The sequence below is a fragment of the Oncorhynchus clarkii genome, unplaced genomic scaffold (assembly GCF_045791955.1).
Source record: "Oncorhynchus clarkii lewisi isolate Uvic-CL-2024 unplaced genomic scaffold, UVic_Ocla_1.0 unplaced_contig_13424_pilon_pilon, whole genome shotgun sequence".
In the NCBI taxonomy this organism is placed as follows: Eukaryota; Metazoa; Chordata; class Actinopteri; order Salmoniformes; family Salmonidae; genus Oncorhynchus; species Oncorhynchus clarkii.
The window spans coordinates 1-20,723 of NW_027259469.1; the positions used below are offsets into that span (position 1 = coordinate 1).

The 20,723-nt window shown below is 49.7% G+C and overlaps 1 long non-coding RNA gene across 1 annotated transcript; it reads right to left on the minus strand.

The window, feature by feature from the left end:
* Positions 1–16,081: 16,081 nt before the first annotated feature.
* On the minus strand, positions 16,082–17,560 carry LOC139400224 (uncharacterized). The gene is made up of 3 exons (XR_011632462.1): positions 17,300–17,560; positions 16,326–16,403; positions 16,082–16,235 (listed from the first exon to the last, which is right to left on the minus strand). It is a non-coding gene; the product is annotated as an uncharacterized lncRNA (long non-coding RNA).
* Positions 17,561–20,723: the final 3,163 nt, after the last annotated feature.

The window sequence follows — 20,723 nt, forward strand, 5'->3', positions numbered from 1 at the left end:
CTTAACCTGTTCCTTGCCAAGCACCCTTTCGCTGCTAAGGTTAAGGATGCTTGCAATAAACAATGATCAACCACAGAAAAGTATTAATCCGCCAGTCTCTGAATTGTTGCAATAGCATGTCTTTTTTTTACCAACACAAAAGGTCAAGTATAATTACCTCTGAATCAGAGGAGTGGTCAGGGTGAGGAGAACTGTGTCGACCAGGGGCCTCAGGAGAGCTTCCGTCTTCAGGGGCGGTGGGACTGGATGGCCCAGACCTGGGTGCGTCAGCGGGTTCCCCTGACAGAGGTGCCGCCGAGCTGGAGGACGGGGCGCTCATACGAGGGACATGAGGGATGTGGACTGTCTGGTCTACATCCTCCTCCTGAAAGCCCTCGTCCTCCTCGTCGAGCTGCTCGACAGCGGCTGCCTCTTCCGGAAGGTCAGGGTCCCCGCTGACATCCTGCAGCACTCTGCCAGTCTGCGAGTACAGGTACTCCACTCCGAGGAGTTCCCCTATGAAATAAAAAAAATAAAAAGCAGAGTAGAGAAGTGTTAATGGGATGTAATTAATGCAACTGATGTAAATGTTCATTCTCTTACTTGACTTACCTGTGTACTCACTAGGCTTGGTGTAGTCCTTAACCTGTTCCTTGCCAAGCACCCTTTCGCTGCTAAGGTTAAGGATGCTTGCAATAAACAATGATCAACCACAGAAAAGTATTAATCCGCCAGTCTCTGAATTGTTGCAATAGCATGTATTTTTTTTACCAACACAAAAGGTCAAGTATAATTACCTCTGAATCAGAGGAGTGGTCAGGGTGAGGAGAACTGTGTCGACCAGGGGCCTCAGGAGAGCTTCCGTCTTCAGGGGCGGTGGGACTGGATGGCCCAGACCTGGGTGCGTCAGCGGGTTCCCCTGACAGAGGTGCCGCCGAGCTGGAGGACGGGGCGCTCATACGAGGGACATGAGGGATGTGGACTGTCTGGTCTACATCCTCCTCCTGAAAGCCCTCGTCCTCCTCGTCGAGCTGCTCGACAGCGGCTGCCTCTTCCGGAAGGTCAGGGTCCCCGCTGACATCCTGCAGCACTCTGCCAGTCTGCGAGTACAGGTACTCCACTCCGAGGAGTTCCCCTATGAAATAAAAAAAATAAAAAGCAGAGTAGAGAAGTGTTAATGGGATGTAATTAATGCAACTGATGTAAATGTTCATTCTCTTACTTGACTTACCTGTGTACTCACTAGGCTTGGTGTAGTCCTTAACCTGTTCCTTGCCAAGCACCCTTTCGCTGCTAAGGTTAAGGATGCTTGCAATAAACAATGATCAACCACAGAAAAGTATTAATCCGCCAGTCTCTGAATTGTTGCAATAGCATGTATTTTTTTTACCAACACAAAAGGTCAAGTATAATTACCTCTGAATCAGAGGAGTGGTCAGGGTGAGGAGAACTGTGTCGACCAGGGGCCTCAGGAGAGCTTCCGTCTTCAGGGGCGGTGGGACTGGATGGCCCAGACCTGGGTGCGTCAGCGGGTTCCCCTGACAGAGGTGCCGCCGAGCTGGAGGACGGGGCGCTCATACGAGGGACATGAGGGATGTGGACTGTCTGGTCTACATCCTCCTCCTGAAAGCCCTCGTCCTCCTCGTCGAGCTGCTCGACAGCGGCTGCCTCTTCCGGAAGGTCAGGGTCCCCGCTGACATCCTGCAGCACTCTGCCAGTCTGCGAGTACAGGTACTCCACTCCGAGGAGTTCCCCTATGAAATAAAAAAAATAAAAAGCAGAGAAGTGTTAATGGGATGTAATTAATGCAACTGATGTAAATGTTCATTCTCTTACTTGACTTACCTGTGTACTCGCTAGGCTTGGTGTAGTCCTTAACCTGTTCCTTGCCAAGCACCCTTTCGCTGCTAAGGTTAAGGATGCTTGCAATAAACAATGATCAACCACAGAAAAGTATTAATCCGCCAGTCTCTGAATTGTTGCAATAGCATGTATTTTTTTTACCAACACAAAAGGTCAAGTATAATTACCTCTGAATCAGAGGAGTGGTCAGGGTGAGGAGAACTGTGTCGACCAGGGGCCTCAGGAGAGCTTCCGTCTTCAGGGGCGGTGGGACTGGATGGCCCAGACCTGGGTGCGTCAGCGGGTTCCCCTGACAGAGGTGCCGCCGAGCTGGAGGACGGGGCGCTCATACGAGGGACATGAGGGATGTGGACTGTCTGGTCTACATCCTCCTCCTGAAAGCCCTCGTCCTCCTCGTCGAGCTGCTCGACAGCGGCTGCCTCTTCCCGGAAGGTCAGGGTCCCCGCTGACATCCTGCAGCAGTCTGCGAGTACAGGTACTCCACTCCGAGGAGTTCCCCTATGAAATCAAAAAAATAAAAAGCAGAGTAGAGAAGTGTTAATGGGATGTAATTAATGCAACTGATGTAAATGTTCATTCTCTTACTTGACTTACCTGTGTACTCACTAGGCTTGGTGTAGTCCTTAACCTGTTCCTTGCCAAGCACCCTTTCGCTGCTAAGGTTAAGGATGCTTGCAATAAACAATGATCAACCACAGAAAAGTATTAATCCGCCAGTCTCTGAATTGTTGCAATAGCATGTATTTTTTTTACCAACACAAAAGGTCAAGTATAATTACCTCTGAATCAGAGGAGTGGTCAGGGTGAGGAGAACTGTGTCGACCAGGGGCCTCAGGAGAGCTTCCGTCTTCAGGGGCGGTGGGACTGGATGGCCCAGACCTGGGTGCGTCAGCGGGTTCCCCTGACAGAGGTGCCGCCGAGCTGGAGGACGGGGCGCTCATACGAGGGACATGAGGGATGTGGACTGTCTGGTCTACATCCTCCTCCTGAAAGCCCTCGTCCTCCTCGTCGAGCTGCTCGACAGCGGCTGCCTCTTCCGGAAGGTCAGGGTCCCCGCTGACATCCTGCAGCACTCTGCCAGTCTGCGAGTACAGGTACTCCACTCCGAGGAGTTCCCCTATGAAATAAAAAAAAAAAAAGCAGAGAAGTGTTAATGGGATGTAATTAATGCAACTGATGTAAATGTTCATTCTCTTACTTGACTTACCTGTGTACTCACTAGGCTTGGTGTAGTCCTTAACCTGTTCCTTGCCAAGCACCCTTTCGCTGCTAAGGTTAAGGATGCTTGCAATAAACAATGATCAACCACAGAAAAGTATTAATCCGCCAGTCTCTGAATTGTTGCAATAGCATGTATTTTTTTTACCAACACAAAAGGTCAAGTATAATTACCTCTGAATCAGAGGAGTGGTCAGGGTGAGGAGAACTGTGTCGACCAGGGGCCTCAGGAGAGCTTCCGTCTTCAGGGGCGGTGGGACTGGATGGCCCAGACCTGGGTGCGTCAGCGGGTTCCCCTGACAGAGGTGCCGCCGAGCTGGAGGACGGGGCGCTCATACGAGGGACATGAGGGATGTGGACTGTCTGGTCTACATCCTCCTCCTGAAAGCCCTCGTCCTCCTCGTCGAGCTGCTCGACAGCGGCTGCCTCTTCCGGAAGGTCAGGGTCCCCGCTGACATCCTGCAGCACTCTGCCAGTCTGCGAGTACAGGTACTCCACTCCGAGGAGTTCCCCTATGAAATAAAAAAAATAAAAAGCAGAGAAGTGTTAATGGGATGTAATTAATGCAACTGATGTAAATGTTCATTCTCTTACTTGACTTACCTGTGTACTCGCTAGGCTTGGTGTAGTCCTTAACCTGTTCCTTGCCAAGCACCCTTTCGCTGCTAAGGTTAAGGATGCTTGCAATAAACAATGATCAACCACAGAAAAGTATTAATCCGCCAGTCTCTGAATTGTTGCAATAGCATGTATTTTTTTTACCAACACAAAAGGTCAAGTATAATTACCTCTGAATCAGAGGAGTGGTCAGGGTGAGGAGAACTGTGTCGACCAGGGGCCTCAGGAGAGCTTCCGTCTTCAGGGGCGGTGGGACTGGATGGCCCAGACCTGGGTGCGTCAGCGGGTTCCCCTGACAGAGGTGCCGCCGAGCTGGAGGACGGGGCGCTCATACGAGGGACATGAGGGATGTGGACTGTCTGGTCTACATCCTCCTCCTGAAAGCCCTCGTCCTCCTCGTCGAGCTGCTCGACAGCGGCTGCCTCTTCCGGAAGGTCAGGGTCCCCGCTGACATCCTGCAGCACTCTGCCAGTCTGCGAGTACAGGTACTCCACTCCGAGGAGTTCCCCTATGAAATAAAAAAAATAAAAAGCAGAGAAGTGTTAATGGGATGTAATTAATGCAACTGATGTAAATGTTCATTCTCTTACTTGACTTACCTGTGTACTCGCTAGGCTTGGTGTAGTCCTTAACCTGTTCCTTGCCAAGCACCCTTTCGCTGCTAAGGTTAAGGATGCTTGCAATAAACAATGATCAACCACAGAAAAGTATTAATCCGCCAGTCTCTGAATTGTTGCAATAGCATGTATTTTTTTTACCAACACAAAAGGTCAAGTATAATTACCTCTGAATCAGAGGAGTGGTCAGGGTGAGGAGAACTGTGTCGACCAGGGGCCTCAGGAGAGCTTCCGTCTTCAGGGGCGGTGGGACTGGATGGCCCAGACCTGGGTGCGTCAGCGGGTTCCCCTGACAGAGGTGCCGCCGAGCTGGAGGACGGGGCGCTCATACGAGGGACATGAGGGATGTGGACTGTCTGGTCTACATCCTCCTCCTGAAAGCCCTCGTCCTCCTCGTCGAGCTGCTCGACAGCGGCTGCCTCTTCCGGAAGGTCAGGGTCCCCGCTGACATCCTGCAGCACTCTGCCAGTCTGCGAGTACAGGTACTCCACTCCGAGGAGTTCCCCTATGAAATCAAAAAAATAAAAAGCAGAGTAGAGAAGTGTTAATGGGATGTAATTAATGCAACTGATGTAAATGTTCATTCTCTTACTTGACTTACCTGTGTACTCGCTAGGCTTGGTGTAGTCCTTAACCTGTTCCTTGCCAAGCACCCTTTCGCTGCTAAGGTTAAGGATGCTTGCAATAAACAATGATCAACCACAGAAAAGTATTAATCCGCCAGTCTCTGAATTGTTGCAATAGCATGTATTTTTTTTACCAACACAAAAGGTCAAGTATAATTACCTCTGAATCAGAGGAGTGGTCAGGGTGAGGAGAACTGTGTCGACCAGGGGCCTCAGGAGAGCTTCCGTCTTCAGGGGCGGTGGGACTGGATGGCCCAGACCTGGGTGCGTCAGCGGGTTCCCCTGACAGAGGTGCCGCCGAGCTGGAGGACGGGGCGCTCATACGAGGGACATGAGGGATGTGGACTGTCTGGTCTACATCCTCCTCCTGAAAGCCCTCGTCCTCCTCGTCGAGCTGCTCGACAGCGGCTGCCTCTTCCGGAAGGTCAGGGTCCCCGCTGACATCCTGCAGCACTCTGCCAGTCTGCGAGTACAGGTACTCCACTCCGAGGAGTTCCCCTATGAAATAAAAAAAATAAAAAGCAGAGTAGAGAAGTGTTAATGGGATGTAATTAATGCAACTGATGTAAATGTTCATTCTCTTACTTGACTTACCTGTGTACTCACTAGGCTTGGTGTAGTCCTTAACCTGTTCCTTGCCAAGCACCCTTTCGCTGCTAAGGTTAAGGATGCTTGCAATAAACAATGATCAACCACAGAAAAGTATTAATCCGCCAGTCTCTGAATTGTTGCAATAGCATGTATTTTTTTTACCAACACAAAAGGTCAAGTATAATTACCTCTGAATCAGAGGAGTGGTCAGGGTGAGGAGAACTGTGTCGACCAGGGGCCTCAGGAGAGCTTCCGTCTTCAGGGGCGGTGGGACTGGATGGCCCAGACCTGGGTGCGTCAGCGGGTTCCCCTGACAGAGGTGCCGCCGAGCTGGAGGACGGGGCGCTCATACGAGGGACATGAGGGATGTGGACTGTCTGGTCTACATCCTCCTCCTGAAAGCCCTCGTCCTCCTCGTCGAGCTGCTCGACAGCGGCTGCCTCTTCCGGAAGGTCAGGGTCCCCGCTGACATCCTGCAGCACTCTGCCAGTCTGCGAGTACAGGTACTCCACTCCGAGGAGTTCCCCTATGAAATAAAAAAAATAAAAAGCAGAGTAGAGAAGTGTTAATGGGATGTAATTAATGCAACTGATGTAAATGTTCATTCTCTTACTTGACTTACCTGTGTACTCACTAGGCTTGGTGTAGTCCTTAACCTGTTCCTTGCCAAGCACCCTTTCGCTGCTAAGGTTAAGGATGCTTGCAATAAACAATGATCAACCACAGAAAAGTATTAATCCGCCAGTCTCTGAATTGTTGCAATAGCATGTATTTTTTTTACCAACACAAAAGGTCAAGTATAATTACCTCTGAATCAGAGGAGTGGTCAGGGTGAGGAGAACTGTGTCGACCAGGGGCCTCAGGAGAGCTTCCGTCTTCAGGGGCGGTGGGACTGGATGGCCCAGACCTGGGTGCGTCAGCGGGTTCCCCTGACAGAGGTGCCGCCGAGCTGGAGGACGGGGCGCTCATACGAGGGACATGAGGGATGTGGACTGTCTGGTCTACATCCTCCTCCTGAAAGCCCTCGTCCTCCTCGTCGAGCTGCTCGACAGCGGCTGCCTCTTCCGGAAGGTCAGGGTCCCCGCTGACATCCTGCAGCACTCTGCCAGTCTGCGAGTACAGGTACTCCACTCCGAGGAGTTCCCCTATGAAATAAAAAAAATAAAAAGCAGAGAAGTGTTAATGGGATGTAATTAATGCAACTGATGTAAATGTTCATTCTCTTACTTGACTTACCTGTGTACTCACTAGGCTTGGTGTAGTCCTTAACCTGTTCCTTGCCAAGCACCCTTTCGCTGCTAAGGTTAAGGATGCTTGCAATAAACAATGATCAACCACAGAAAAGTATTAATCCGCCAGTCTCTGAATTGTTGCAATAGCATGTATTTTTTTTACCAACACAAAAGGTCAAGTATAATTACCTCTGAATCAGAGGAGTGGTCAGGGTGAGGAGAACTGTGTCGACCAGGGGCCTCAGGAGAGCTTCCGTCTTCAGGGGCGGTGGGACTGGATGGCCCAGACCTGGGTGCGTCAGCGGGTTCCCCTGACAGAGGTGCCGCCGAGCTGGAGGACGGGGCGCTCATACGAGGGACATGAGGGATGTGGACTGTCTGGTCTACATCCTCCTCCTGAAAGCCCTCGTCCTCCTCGTCGAGCTGCTCGACAGCGGCTGCCTCTTCCGGAAGGTCAGGGTCCCCGCTGACATCCTGCAGCACTCTGCCAGTCTGCGAGTACAGGTACTCCACTCCGAGGAGTTCCCCTATGAAATAAAAAAAATAAAAAGCAGAGAAGTGTTAATGGGATGTAATTAATGCAACTGATGTAAATGTTCATTCTCTTACTTGACTTACCTGTGTACTCACTAGGCTTGGTGTAGTCCTTAACCTGTTCCTTGCCAAGCACCCTTTCGCTGCTAAGGTTAAGGATGCTTGCAATAAACAATGATCAACCACAGAAAAGTATTAATCCGCCAGTCTCTGAATTGTTGCAATAGCATGTATTTTTTTTACCAACACAAAAGGTCAAGTATAATTACCTCTGAATCAGAGGAGTGGTCAGGGTGAGGAGAACTGTGTCGACCAGGGGCCTCAGGAGAGCTTCCGTCTTCAGGGGCGGTGGGACTGGATGGCCCAGACCTGGGTGCGTCAGCGGGTTCCCCTGACAGAGGTGCCGCCGAGCTGGAGGACGGGGCGCTCATACGAGGGACATGAGGGATGTGGACTGTCTGGTCTACATCCTCCTCCTGAAAGCCCTCGTCCTCCTCGTCGAGCTGCTCGACAGCGGCTGCCTCTTCCGGAAGGTCAGGGTCCCCGCTGACATCCTGCAGCACTCTGCCAGTCTGCGAGTACAGGTACTCCACTCCGAGGAGTTCCCCTATGAAATAAAAAAAATAAAAAGCAGAGAAGTGTTAATGGGATGTAATTAATGCAACTGATGTAAATGTTCATTCTCTTACTTGACTTACCTGTGTACTCGCTAGGCTTGGTGTAGTCCTTAACCTGTTCCTTGCCAAGCACCCTTTCGCTGCTAAGGTTAAGGATGCTTGCAATAAACAATGATCAACCACAGAAAAGTATTAATCCGCCAGTCTCTGAATTGTTGCAATAGCATGTATTTTTTTTACCAACACAAAAGGTCAAGTATAATTACCTCTGAATCAGAGGAGTGGTCAGGGTGAGGAGAACTGTGTCGACCAGGGGCCTCAGGAGTCGACCAGGGGCCTCAGGAGAGCTTCCGTCTTCAGGGGCGGTGGGACTGGATGGCCCAGACCTGGGTGCGTCAGCGGGTTCCCCTGACAGAGGTGCCGCCGAGCTGGAGGACGGGGCGCTCATACGAGGGACATGAGGGATGTGGACTGTCTGGTCTACATCCTCCTCCTGAAAGCCCTCGTCCTCCTCGTCGAGCTGCTCGACAGCGGCTGCCTCTTCCGGAAGGTCAGGGTCCCCGCTGACATCCTGCAGCACTCTGCCAGTCTGCGAGTACAGGTACTCCACTCCGAGGAGTTCCCCTATGAAATAAAAAAAATAAAAAGCAGAGAAGTGTTAATGGGATGTAATTAATGCAACTGATGTAAATGTTCATTCTCTTACTTGACTTACCTGTGTACTCGCTAGGCTTGGTGTAGTCCTTAACCTGTTCCTTGCCAAGCACCCTTTCGCTGCTAAGGTTAAGGATGCTTGCAATAAACAATGATCAACCACAGAAAAGTATTAATCCGCCAGTCTCTGAATTGTTGCAATAGCATGTATTTTTTTTACCAACACAAAAGGTCAAGTATAATTACCTCTGAATCAGAGGAGTGGTCAGGGTGAGGAGAACTGTGTCGACCAGGGGCCTCAGGAGAGCTTCCGTCTTCAGGGGCGGTGGGACTGGATGGCCCAGACCTGGGTGCGTCAGCGGGTTCCCCTGACAGAGGTGCCGCCGAGCTGGAGGACGGGGCGCTCATACGAGGGACATGAGGGATGTGGACTGTCTGGTCTACATCCTCCTCCTGAAAGCCCTCGTCCTCCTCGTCGAGCTGCTCGACAGCGGCTGCCTCTTCCGGAAGGTCAGGGTCCCCGCTGACATCCTGCAGCACTCTGCCAGTCTGCGAGTACAGGTACTCCACTCCGAGGAGTTCCCCTATGAAATCAAAAAAATAAAAAGCAGAGTAGAGAAGTGTTAATGGGATGTAATTAATGCAACTGATGTAAATGTTCATTCTCTTACTTGACTTACCTGTGTACTCGCTAGGCTTGGTGTAGTCCTTAACCTGTTCCTTGCCAAGCACCCTTTCGCTGCTAAGGTTAAGGATGCTTGCAATAAACAATGATCAACCACAGAAAAGTATTAATCCGCCAGTCTCTGAATTGTTGCAATAGCATGTATTTTTTTTACCAACACAAAAGGTCAAGTATAATTACCTCTGAATCAGAGGAGTGGTCAGGGTGAGGAGAACTGTGTCGACCAGGGGCCTCAGGAGAGCTTCCGTCTTCAGGGGCGGTGGGACTGGATGGCCCAGACCTGGGTGCGTCAGCGGGTTCCCCTGACAGAGGTGCCGCCGAGCTGGAGGACGGGGCGCTCATACGAGGGACATGAGGGATGTGGACTGTCTGGTCTACATCCTCCTCCTGAAAGCCCTCGTCCTCCTCGTCGAGCTGCTCGACAGCGGCTGCCTCTTCCGGAAGGTCAGGGTCCCCGCTGACATCCTGCAGCACTCTGCCAGTCTGCGAGTACAGGTACTCCACTCCGAGGAGTTCCCCTATGAAATAAAAAAAATAAAAAGCAGAGTAGAGAAGTGTTAATGGGATGTAATTAATGCAACTGATGTAAATGTTCATTCTCTTACTTGACTTACCTGTGTACTCGCTAGGCTTGGTGTAGTCCTTAACCTGTTCCTTGCCAAGCACCCTTTCGCTGCTAAGGTTAAGGATGCTTGCAATAAACAATGATCAACCACAGAAAAGTATTAATCCGCCAGTCTCTGAATTGTTGCAATAGCATGTATTTTTTTTACCAACACAAAAGGTCAAGTATAATTACCTCTGAATCAGAGGAGTGGTCAGGGTGAGGAGAACTGTGTCGACCAGGGGCCTCAGGAGAGCTTCCGTCTTCAGGGGCGGTGGGACTGGATGGCCCAGACCTGGGTGCGTCAGCGGGTTCCCCTGACAGAGGTGCCGCCGAGCTGGAGGACGGGGCGCTCATACGAGGGACATGAGGGATGTGGACTGTCTGGTCTACATCCTCCTCCTGAAAGCCCTCGTCCTCCTCGTCGAGCTGCTCGACAGCGGCTGCCTCTTCCGGAAGGTCAGGGTCCCCGCTGACATCCTGCAGCACTCTGCCAGTCTGCGAGTACAGGTACTCCACTCCGAGGAGTTCCCCTATGAAATAAAAAAAATAAAAAGCAGAGTAGAGAAGTGTTAATGGGATGTAATTAATGCAACTGATGTAAATGTTCATTCTCTTACTTGACTTACCTGTGTACTCGCTAGGCTTGGTGTAGTCCTTAACCTGTTCCTTGCCAAGCACCCTTTCGCTGCTAAGGTTAAGGATGCTTGCAATAAACAATGATCAACCACAGAAAAGTATTAATCCGCCAGTCTCTGAATTGTTGCAATAGCATGTATTTTTTTTACCAACACAAAAGGTCAAGTATAATTACCTCTGAATCAGAGGAGTGGTCAGGGTGAGGAGAACTGTGTCGACCAGGGGCCTCAGGAGAGCTTCCGTCTTCAGGGGCGGTGGGACTGGATGGCCCAGACCTGGGTGCGTCAGCGGGTTCCCCTGACAGAGGTGCCGCCGAGCTGGAGGACGGGGCGCTCATACGAGGGACATGAGGGATGTGGACTGTCTGGTCTACATCCTCCTCCTGAAAGCCCTCGTCCTCCTCGTCGAGCTGCTCGACAGCGGCTGCCTCTTCCGGAAGGTCAGGGTCCCCGCTGACATCCTGCAGCACTCTGCCAGTCTGCGAGTACAGGTACTCCACTCCGAGGAGTTCCCCTATGAAATAAAAAAAAAAAAAAGCAGAGAAGTGTTAATGGGATGTAATTAATGCAACTGATGTAAATGTTCATTCTCTTACTTGACTTACCTGTGTACTCACTAGGCTTGGTGTAGTCCTTAACCTGTTCCTTGCCAAGCACCCTTTCGCTGCTAAGGTTAAGGATGCTTGCAATAAACAATGATCAACCACAGAAAAGTATTAATCCGCCAGTCTCTGAATTGTTGCAATAGCATGTATTTTTTTTACCAACACAAAAGGTCAAGTATAATTACCTCTGAATCAGAGGAGTGGTCAGGGTGAGGAGAACTGTGTCGACCAGGGGCCTCAGGAGAGCTTCCGTCTTCAGGGGCGGTGGGACTGGATGGCCCAGACCTGGGTGCGTCAGCGGGTTCCCCTGACAGAGGTGCCGCCGAGCTGGAGGACGGGGCGCTCATACGAGGGACATGAGGGATGTGGACTGTCTGGTCTACATCCTCCTCCTGAAAGCCCTCGTCCTCCTCGTCGAGCTGCTCGACAGCGGCTGCCTCTTCCGGAAGGTCAGGGTCCCCGCTGACATCCTGCAGCACTCTGCCAGTCTGCGAGTACAGGTACTCCACTCCGAGGAGTTCCCCTATGAAATAAAAAAAATAAAAAGCAGAGTAGAGAAGTGTTAATGGGATGTAATTAATGCAACTGATGTAAATGTTCATTCTCTTACTTGACTTACCTGTGTACTCGCTAGGCTTGGTGTAGTCCTTAACCTGTTCCTTGCCAAGCACCCTTTCGCTGCTAAGGTTAAGGATGCTTGCAATAAACAATGATCAACCACAGAAAAGTATTAATCCGCCAGTCTCTGAATTGTTGCAATAGCATGTATTTTTTTTACCAACACAAAAGGTCAAGTATAATTACCTCTGAATCAGAGGAGTGGTCAGGGTGAGGAGAACTGTGTCGACCAGGGGCCTCAGGAGAGCTTCCGTCTTCAGGGGCGGTGGGACTGGATGGCCCAGACCTGGGTGCGTCAGCGGGTTCCCCTGACAGAGGTGCCGCCGAGCTGGAGGACGGGGCGCTCATACGAGGGACATGAGGGATGTGGACTGTCTGGTCTACATCCTCCTCCTGAAAGCCCTCGTCAGGGTGAGGAGAACTGTGTCGACCAGGGGCCTCAGGAGAGCTTCCGAGCTGCTCGACAGCGGCTGCCTCTTCCGGAAGGTCAGGGTCCCCGCTGACATCCTGCAGCACTCTGCCAGTCTGCGAGTACAGGTACTCCACTCCGAGGAGTTCCCCTATGAAATAAAAAAAATAAAAAGCAGAGAAGTGTTAATGGGATGTAATTAATGCAACTGATGTAAATGTTCATTCTCTTACTTGACTTACCTGTGTACTCGCTAGGCTTGGTGTAGTCCTTAACCTGTTCCTTGCCAAGCACCCTTTCGCTGCTAAGGTTAAGGATGCTTGCAATAAACAATGATCAACCACAGAAAAGTATTAATCCGCCAGTCTCTGAATTGTTTATTGCAAGCAAAAATATATAACCGTGAGCTTGCATCCTAATCCACACCGCCAATAACGTCATTTTCGTTGTCAAATCCTTTGTGTAATGATTTGTCATTACACAAAGGATTGACGTTGGCGCGTGTGGAAGTTGTAGGAACTAGCATGTTATATATTTTTGCTTGCAATAAACAATGATCAACCACAGAAAAGTATTAATCCGCCAGTCTCTGAATTGTTGCAATAGCATGTATTTTTTTTACCAACACAAAAGGTCAAGTATAATTACCTCTGAATCAGAGGAGTGGTCAGGGTGAGGAGAACTGTGTCGACCAGGGGCCTCAGGAGAGCTTCCGTCTTCAGGGGCGGTGGGACTGGATGGCCCAGACCTGGGTGCGTCAGCGGGTTCCCCTGACAGAGGTGCCGCCGAGCTGGAGGACGGGGCGCTCATACGAGGGACATGAGGGATGTGGACTGTCTGGTCTACATCCTCCTCCTGAAAGCCCTCGTCCTCCTCGTCGAGCTGCTCGACAGCGGCTGCCTCTTCCGGAAGGTCAGGGTCCCCGCTGACATCCTGCAGCACTCTGCCAGTCTGCGAGTACAGGTACTCCACTCCGAGGAGTTCCCCTATGAAATAAAAAAAATAAAAAGCAGAGTAGAGAAGTGTTAATGGGATGTAATTAATGCAACTGATGTAAATGTTCATTCTCTTACTTGACTTACCTGTGTACTCGCTAGGCTTGGTGTAGTCCTTAACCTGTTCCTTGCCAAGCACCCTTTCGCTGCTAAGGTTAAGGATGTGCTGCAGGTGGCCACTGTAGGAGAGCAGGGGCTTCCTGTTCTTCCCCTCCACTGCTGCCTGCGCACGGTCCTTGTTCCACCTCATCAGTCCATCCATCCAATGCCTGGAAATGCATTGCATTTGCCCTGGTACCTGAGAGAACAATGCACGATTAGGGTGGGAGAGCTGTTGCTGTTAACATTAAACATTAAGCATTACTTTAAGCTCCACAATGACAATTACCTGGGATGAACCGGTTGAGGTGGAGATGGAATGACTCCAAGGATGTGGAACCCCGTGCGCAGTGATAAACCAGCAACATCACGCCGCCCTTGGTGATTTTGCCGGTCTCGGTGTACAGCTGTACACCGGGTGGGTCCTGTATGCAGTGGAGGTGGCGCCTCTGCTCTTTCCAGATCGCCTGGATGCGGATGGAGTCCAGCAACGGGATGCCCAGGGTGTCGACCCCCTTCTCGCTGTTGAAGGTCTCGAGGAGAAGGAATTCGGTCACCGCAGCTCCACGCGTATGACGCCGACAGCAATCTCCTTCCTGCCGATCTTCCTCGAAACCTCTGCCTCGGTGAGGCCGACCATCCCGTGCTTCCCCTCCAGCTCAGACCTCTTGGCCTCCAGCAGTCGGCAGACATCGCCTGCATCCCACTCAAAGATGCAGGCTGACAGCTGCCGCATGAAGGGACCGTAGAGCTGGTGGCTCTCAGTGGTGACACCTGACGCAAACCGCCGCATCAGGTGCCAGATGTCCAGCCGAACCACCAGCTGGTCCCAGTCATTGTACATGGCAGCTGTCTTTGATCCGCCAAAGCTGGAGCAGCAGTCTCGGTCCACGTACATGAGCTGGGGGGGGGCGCCACCCCGGCGAGCCGGTACCGTTCCATGAGACCAGCCGCCATGGGGAGCAGGCCCTCGCCCTCACCGGCAGTGAGGACACTGACGAGGACCTGCCCATGCTCGTTACCGACGTTGGTAACCCAGGCGGCTGTGTCTGCAGCGGTACCCGCAAGCTTTTTAGTCACCTGGAGACAAACACACAAAGACAGAAAGGTAAAGACATTATTTAAATATAGAGATAAAAATAAAAATCAGACATGACTCATCTTCACATTTTTAAGTGAAAACTCACCTTCTTGGTAGAGTCCATCTTTAAGATGGACCCAAAGACGGAGGTGACCCTGGCCTTCACCTCGTCCAGCCGCGATAGCACGTCATGGCTGTAGACTGTCAGAAGCCAGACGGGTGAGGGCATCTCCGGTGGATCAGTGAACTGCCGCCCAATGCCAGAAACTGCTTGCACTCCCCGAGGTACCGTATACAACTACGCATCAAGGACTCGCTGTGACTTTCACACAGCTTGCTGTAGGTCTGTGACGCACTGTTCCCCAAAGTGCGCGACCTCAGCATCCTCACAACCCGCAGGTCACAGGACAGCCAAGAGAGTGAGTGAGAGTGAGTGTGAGAGAAAGCATATGAATGACATGCATTCATTTAACTTCATTACTAACTAACAAAACCTTGTGAACTTACTTGTATGTCAATATTGCTGGAAACTGGCAGCGATGCCGAGCGTCCAGCTGACTGACAAGGTCCCGTGACCACCCCGCGACCTCCTTCTTACACCGGCCGCATTCCAGGTACTCAGTGGCCATGAGATACCAGCGGTCGATGTCCAAGACCCTCCGGATGGTCTTGTAGAGCCCAGCCTTGCACAGTGTGCCTCTGCACCCAGACTGGGGACATGCCAGCTTGTATGCCCATATACGTACGGGCATCCAAAGGAACAGCTGACATGCGAAGAAGGGGTCGGGGGATGCGGGTGGCTGATTGTAGATCGGCCGTGGTTGGGGAGGGTTCCACCACGTGACCAGGTCAGTGGTGAGTGTCGACCTCCCAAAGCTGTTCCTGGTGAACAGCGTGCGGCCGATCCACCGCTGCTGCTCCTTGGTGAGAGATGAACGCCAACTCTCTGGAAGCAGCAGCTGAGTGAGAGGAGAGAGTGATGGGGGAGAAGGGATGGTAATGTTTCAGAGAAACGGACAGGGAGAGAGTATGCAGGAGACAAGACAACTGTGTCCAATGTTTAATATCTTAACAATGTGGAGTAATTACAGTTGATGAATTTACCTCAGCACTTTCTGAGGCGGGCCTTGGAGGCAGGAAGGACTGCCGGGGCAAATCCTCCTCTTCGCTCCGCCCTAGTAGGGCAGGAGCAGGGGCCGGGTCAGGAACCGGGGCTCGGTCATTTGGAGGCAGAGGCCGAGGGAGCGATGGGTGGAGCTGTAGGGATACGGCTTTTGCAGTGACACAGAAATAAATAGGTTAAATGAATGAATAAATGCTTCCATGAATGAACAGAGAAAGTTAATAGCACAATTCCAACATGCCCAGATGAATATCAATCAGTGATAGGATGTAACAAAATAATTAAATGAGTGTTGGTCAAGTTTGAGTGTAAAACTTACATGAAATTAGTGATTAAAATGGAAAATAGAAAGTCATGATTACGTGACATACAGGATGACAGCTACATGCAGGATGACAGCCACAACATGCAGGATGACAGCCACAACATGCAGGATGACAGCCACAACATACAGGATGACAGCCACAACATACAGGATGACAGCCACAACATACAGGATGACAGCCACAACATACAGGATGACAGCCACAACATACAGGATGACAGCCACAGTGGCAAGGTAAGATATTTAATAGTGCATACATGCAGTGACTCTCCTCTAAAACCCAGATGACTCTTACCAATACATTTCCTTGGGCTGATGATAGGGAAAAATATTTAAAACAATTTAATACATGTCAGCAAAAACTTGAACTGAATAATTATCAAATGTCCTATGTCAATTAATAGTGATGTAAAAACATACATGTGTCTATGTCAGCAGCTGCTTTGACCAGCTCTGCGTCTGATATATCTGTTGGTGGCAGTGCTGGTCGAGGGAAAGACACCCCTATATCACGTGGAGAGAGAAAGGATTGTGAGCTACACAGCTTATCGAAACATTTTTATTTTTATCTTACATGTGAAACTAGACACTCACCTTGAACTGCAGGCTGAGAAGCAATGAGTTTCTTCATCTTCGCCTGCAGTTCACCTGGGGCGAGAGAGCGCCTTGCACCTGGGAAAAGCAATTCAAACATTATTTCAGGCACTCAGACAGAGAGGTTACTCTAAACAATATCTCAGAACCATAAAAAACAGCACCTTGGGGGCCCTCTCTCCCATTCAACCTACACACTCACATAACACAAGTCTGTCAATCACTCTTTTGGACCCCAACCTCCATTATAGAGGTTCCAGAGACATTTCCAAATCCTCCCCTTCCCCTGATTTCAACCCTGACCACAACCCTAACCTTAACCCGTACCCTAATTTGGGTTCGTATCCTGCTCCTGTCCATAATCCAACCCCAAACCCCCAACCCCAAACCCCAAACCAAAACCCCACCGCTAACCCTACCCCTAATCCTAATCATAACCCTAACCCTCCTAGAACAGATTTTGAAATTGACCCCTCTCGGAACCACAATCTTCTTTCCTCCTCTCATTCCCCTTCTGAGCAGCAGACAATCCTCATCCCCCTAGTTACTACATTCTCACATAGGATCAGACCGTTACATCAGGTGTTCAAACACAATTTTTCCATCACCCAACAGGCATACACACCCCTCGAGCCGTATAGAATAATCTCAGCATTTAGGAGGAATAAGAGCCTCAAAGACATCCTCATCCAAGCTAAATACAGTACCCCCAACCACCCAAACGGCCCACTTCAGACCAAGAAAATGCATTTCAAACTCATACAGCAAGACCTCCACTCCAGATTTAGACTCCATTTCACTCTACACTCCAAATGTCATATGTGTATAATCACTTGCACATTTGACAAAAAACACTACATTGGGGAAACCCAGTATACAATAGAAAATAGACAAACAACATTCTATACAATATCAAACGTGCCCATTTACACACAGAACTAGTGACTCATTTCCAGGATCACCCCATCACTTACCTCAATATATCAGGATTACAGTCGTGTTCTGGGTGGACCAGTGGGCGGCGAAAAGTGGATAAGAGACCTAGGATAAGAGACAGTGGATAAGAGACCTAGGTAGGTGGAGTGCACCCCCTTTCCACGTGTCAGAGATGGAAGTGGACCAACCAATTCAAACCTAGAACCCTGACCCCCCTAACCCTAAACCTAATCCCTAACCTCTAGCCCAAACACTGGAGCAGTTACACCAACTTCGGAGGACACAAATCACTGGAAACAACTAAAAAAAAAAAAAAAAAAAAAGTTTCCAGACCCGTATCTCCCATTCCCCAAGTGGACGAAAACACGGCAAAAATCTACCGCATACACAGGATCCCAAATGGACAAAAACGCGATGGTAAGCGGGACAAAGTAGTAAGCCACCACAAGACCTCAAACTTCACATTTCCATTTTCGACAGATAAAGTTCATTATAAACATACCAGCTGCGTGCTTGCAGACGCGATAAAGACATGCAGGTTAAAATATCAAAACAAAATATGTGACCAATGGCATTAAATTGGAGACAGGCCGAAAAGCTTGAAACATGTATGGCAATTTAGCGAGTTAACCCGCTAGCTAATTTGTCCTGTGATATAAACATTGCGTTATTTTTTTACCTGAATTACACAAATTCCTCTACTCCGACAATTAATCCACACATAAACCGGTCAACTGAAACGTTTCTAGTCATCCCTCCTTCTTCATCTTTGAATTTATATGGTAATTGCCAGTAAAACACAAATCAGTTCTTCAATCAACCACGTCCTTTAATCAACCACGTGAGTGAGGAGATATCACGTGCATAGGCAGAAATCCCAGGGGGGACACGACCCCCCTATCCTGGGAAAAATATGATCCCCCCCCCCCCCAATATATCACTGTAAACATATCTATGTAATTTCAATAATATGAATGAACGCAATGAAAGCACTTATGCTGATTATAGACACTTAATAGCGCGTTTTTAAGTTTCAAAAGATTGCGACCCCCGCCCTTTGCCTCACAATGGTTTGATCCACTGCAGGTCATTAGTTTTGTTGGAAGCGACTACCAGCAGCTAGCTAACTAACTAACTACCAGCAAACCATCGCTAGCGGTCTTCAGCGCGGAAAGCTCTCGCCAGTTCGAACAACGCGACTCTAACCAGAGCATAACGGACCTATTATTATTTATTTTTTTTATCCCCGGATTACCACCGGATTCCCACCGCAAACGGAACATTTTCAGATGGGTCTTCACAACTAGCTAACTGCAACCCCGGATGATTACTCCTGGCTAGCGTTTCCATCCATTTAGCTTTGAAGCTAGCCCGGCCAGAGCCCATGTGCTACCACCGAAGCATACTCCTGGGCTACAATATCCGGACCCACGACAGGTCTATCGATGTCACCGCATGAAGAGGCATAAACAGACTCACCCCATCGCGACGTCCCCCAAAGGCTAACTTTCTAGCCCTTGCTATCTCCTTGCTTGCTAATTCGGCCTGCTAACTGCTAGCTTGTTTAGCCCCGGTCCGCTAACTGCTACCTTGTTAAGCCCCGGCCTACTAACTGTTAGCTTGTTAGCACAGGCCTGCTAACCGTCTGACTCAACGGACCAAATATTTACTTTCAATCTCTTTTCGATTTTTAATTTGATTATACCTTCCGGTAACCTGCCTCACCCAATGTGATACGGAATCGCTATTATTTTTAATTTTTAGAACACATTCAAGAACCTCCAGAAGCTAACTAGCTACAAGCTATTTAATCATTGTTAGCCACTGCTAGCGGCCTTTACCTTCTCGCCGGCCTTTACCTACTCGCCAGTCTAGCTTCTCTGCCCCGCACACCGCTGCCCCCTGGACACTGATCACGTGGCTACATAGCTGATGCATGCTGGACTGTCCATCAATCACGGTACTCCATTTTGCTTGTTTATGTTTTATCTGTCGGCCCCAGCCGCACTCAGGTGGTAATTTCGCTTAATTTGCAAAGAAATCCACATTAAGGACTATAAATGTGATGAAATATGACATTAACACCTCTAGCCAACCGCATTTTTTTTTTTTACTACAGAGGCTACCCGAACTGTGTAATTTAACAGCATCTGTAGATCGCTAGCTACTGTAGCTATAGTATAGTGTGCTGCATGCTGTGGGCAGGCAAGTTAGCATTGTCTATCAAATATTTTTCTGACAGAAATGGATAATATCCGATGTATATTGCAAAGAAATGAAAATAATCAACTAGTAAAATGTGATGAAATATGACATTAACACCTCTAGCCAACCGAATTGTTTGACTACAGGAGCTACCCGAACTGTGTCCTTTAACAACATCTGTAGATCGCTAGCTACTGTAAACAAGGTTTACAAAAACGCAAAAGTTTATTTGACTGCTGACAACCCTATAAAACCTTAGCTAACATCTATATCAACTCAAACTTGGAATTGTATACTGTTTAATTGTCTATTTTTCTTTGTTTTTTGATGGCATGCGTTTGAAGTGTATGTAGTTGGATGCATTGTATGATATGTGACAACATGATTGTCATTGGGGCAAACGTGGCTTTCTATGATTTTAACTAAACTGAATTTAACTGCATATGAGCTAATAATCAACCTAACCCGGCACCCCCCTCCACACCACTGATATCGTCCTATACCCCCCCCCCCCTCACTGCTGTCCTCCTCCTTATCAAGCAAACGTAAGTTCCTTTATATGTATCTAATACTGTTATGCTGTTACTTGTCACTGCACTCCTCAGTCATGATAATAGTATTTTTCTTGCCTCCTAAGATGGAAAATCCTAGTTTCCGGTTCACGCCGTCACAGGAGTTGGTCCTCAAGGCCACCATGCAGGCAGTTAAAGTGGCCGCTGACGGCCCCCCTGCTTCTGGTGCCCAGGGCCCTCCTGTGAGGGCTAAGAAGTGGGAGGAAGTGGAAGCAGAGGCTCGAGCCCGTGTCGTCTCCGAGGGAGGTGACCCCGGTGCAGAGATGGTCGTCCTGAGCCGGTGCACGGTTCAGTTCGGCAAGTACCGGGGTCAGACCTTCAAGTGGATGATGGAGAACGACGTGGGCTACATGATGCACCTGGTAACGGTGCATCAGAAGGAGAGGGAGCGAGCGCGCAGTGTTTCCCAGCATCCCCTGATGGCCAACAAGGACGCCTTGACTCGCGCGCCTATCCGGCCTTCGCTGCGATGGTCAGGTTCAACCGGGCACACGAGGAAGCTAAAGTCCTGTCCTCCCAGCCAGGTGAGTTTGTTTAATTCTTCTCATTGTATGTAAGATGTAACTCTTTTGCTCTGACAGTTAATTGGTTCACGTGCTGATTTCAGGCCAGGAGGGCAAGGCCCTTGTCGGCATTGGGAAGTACAAGTGGGACACGCTGCAGGACCTGTATGAGGCTACGGGTG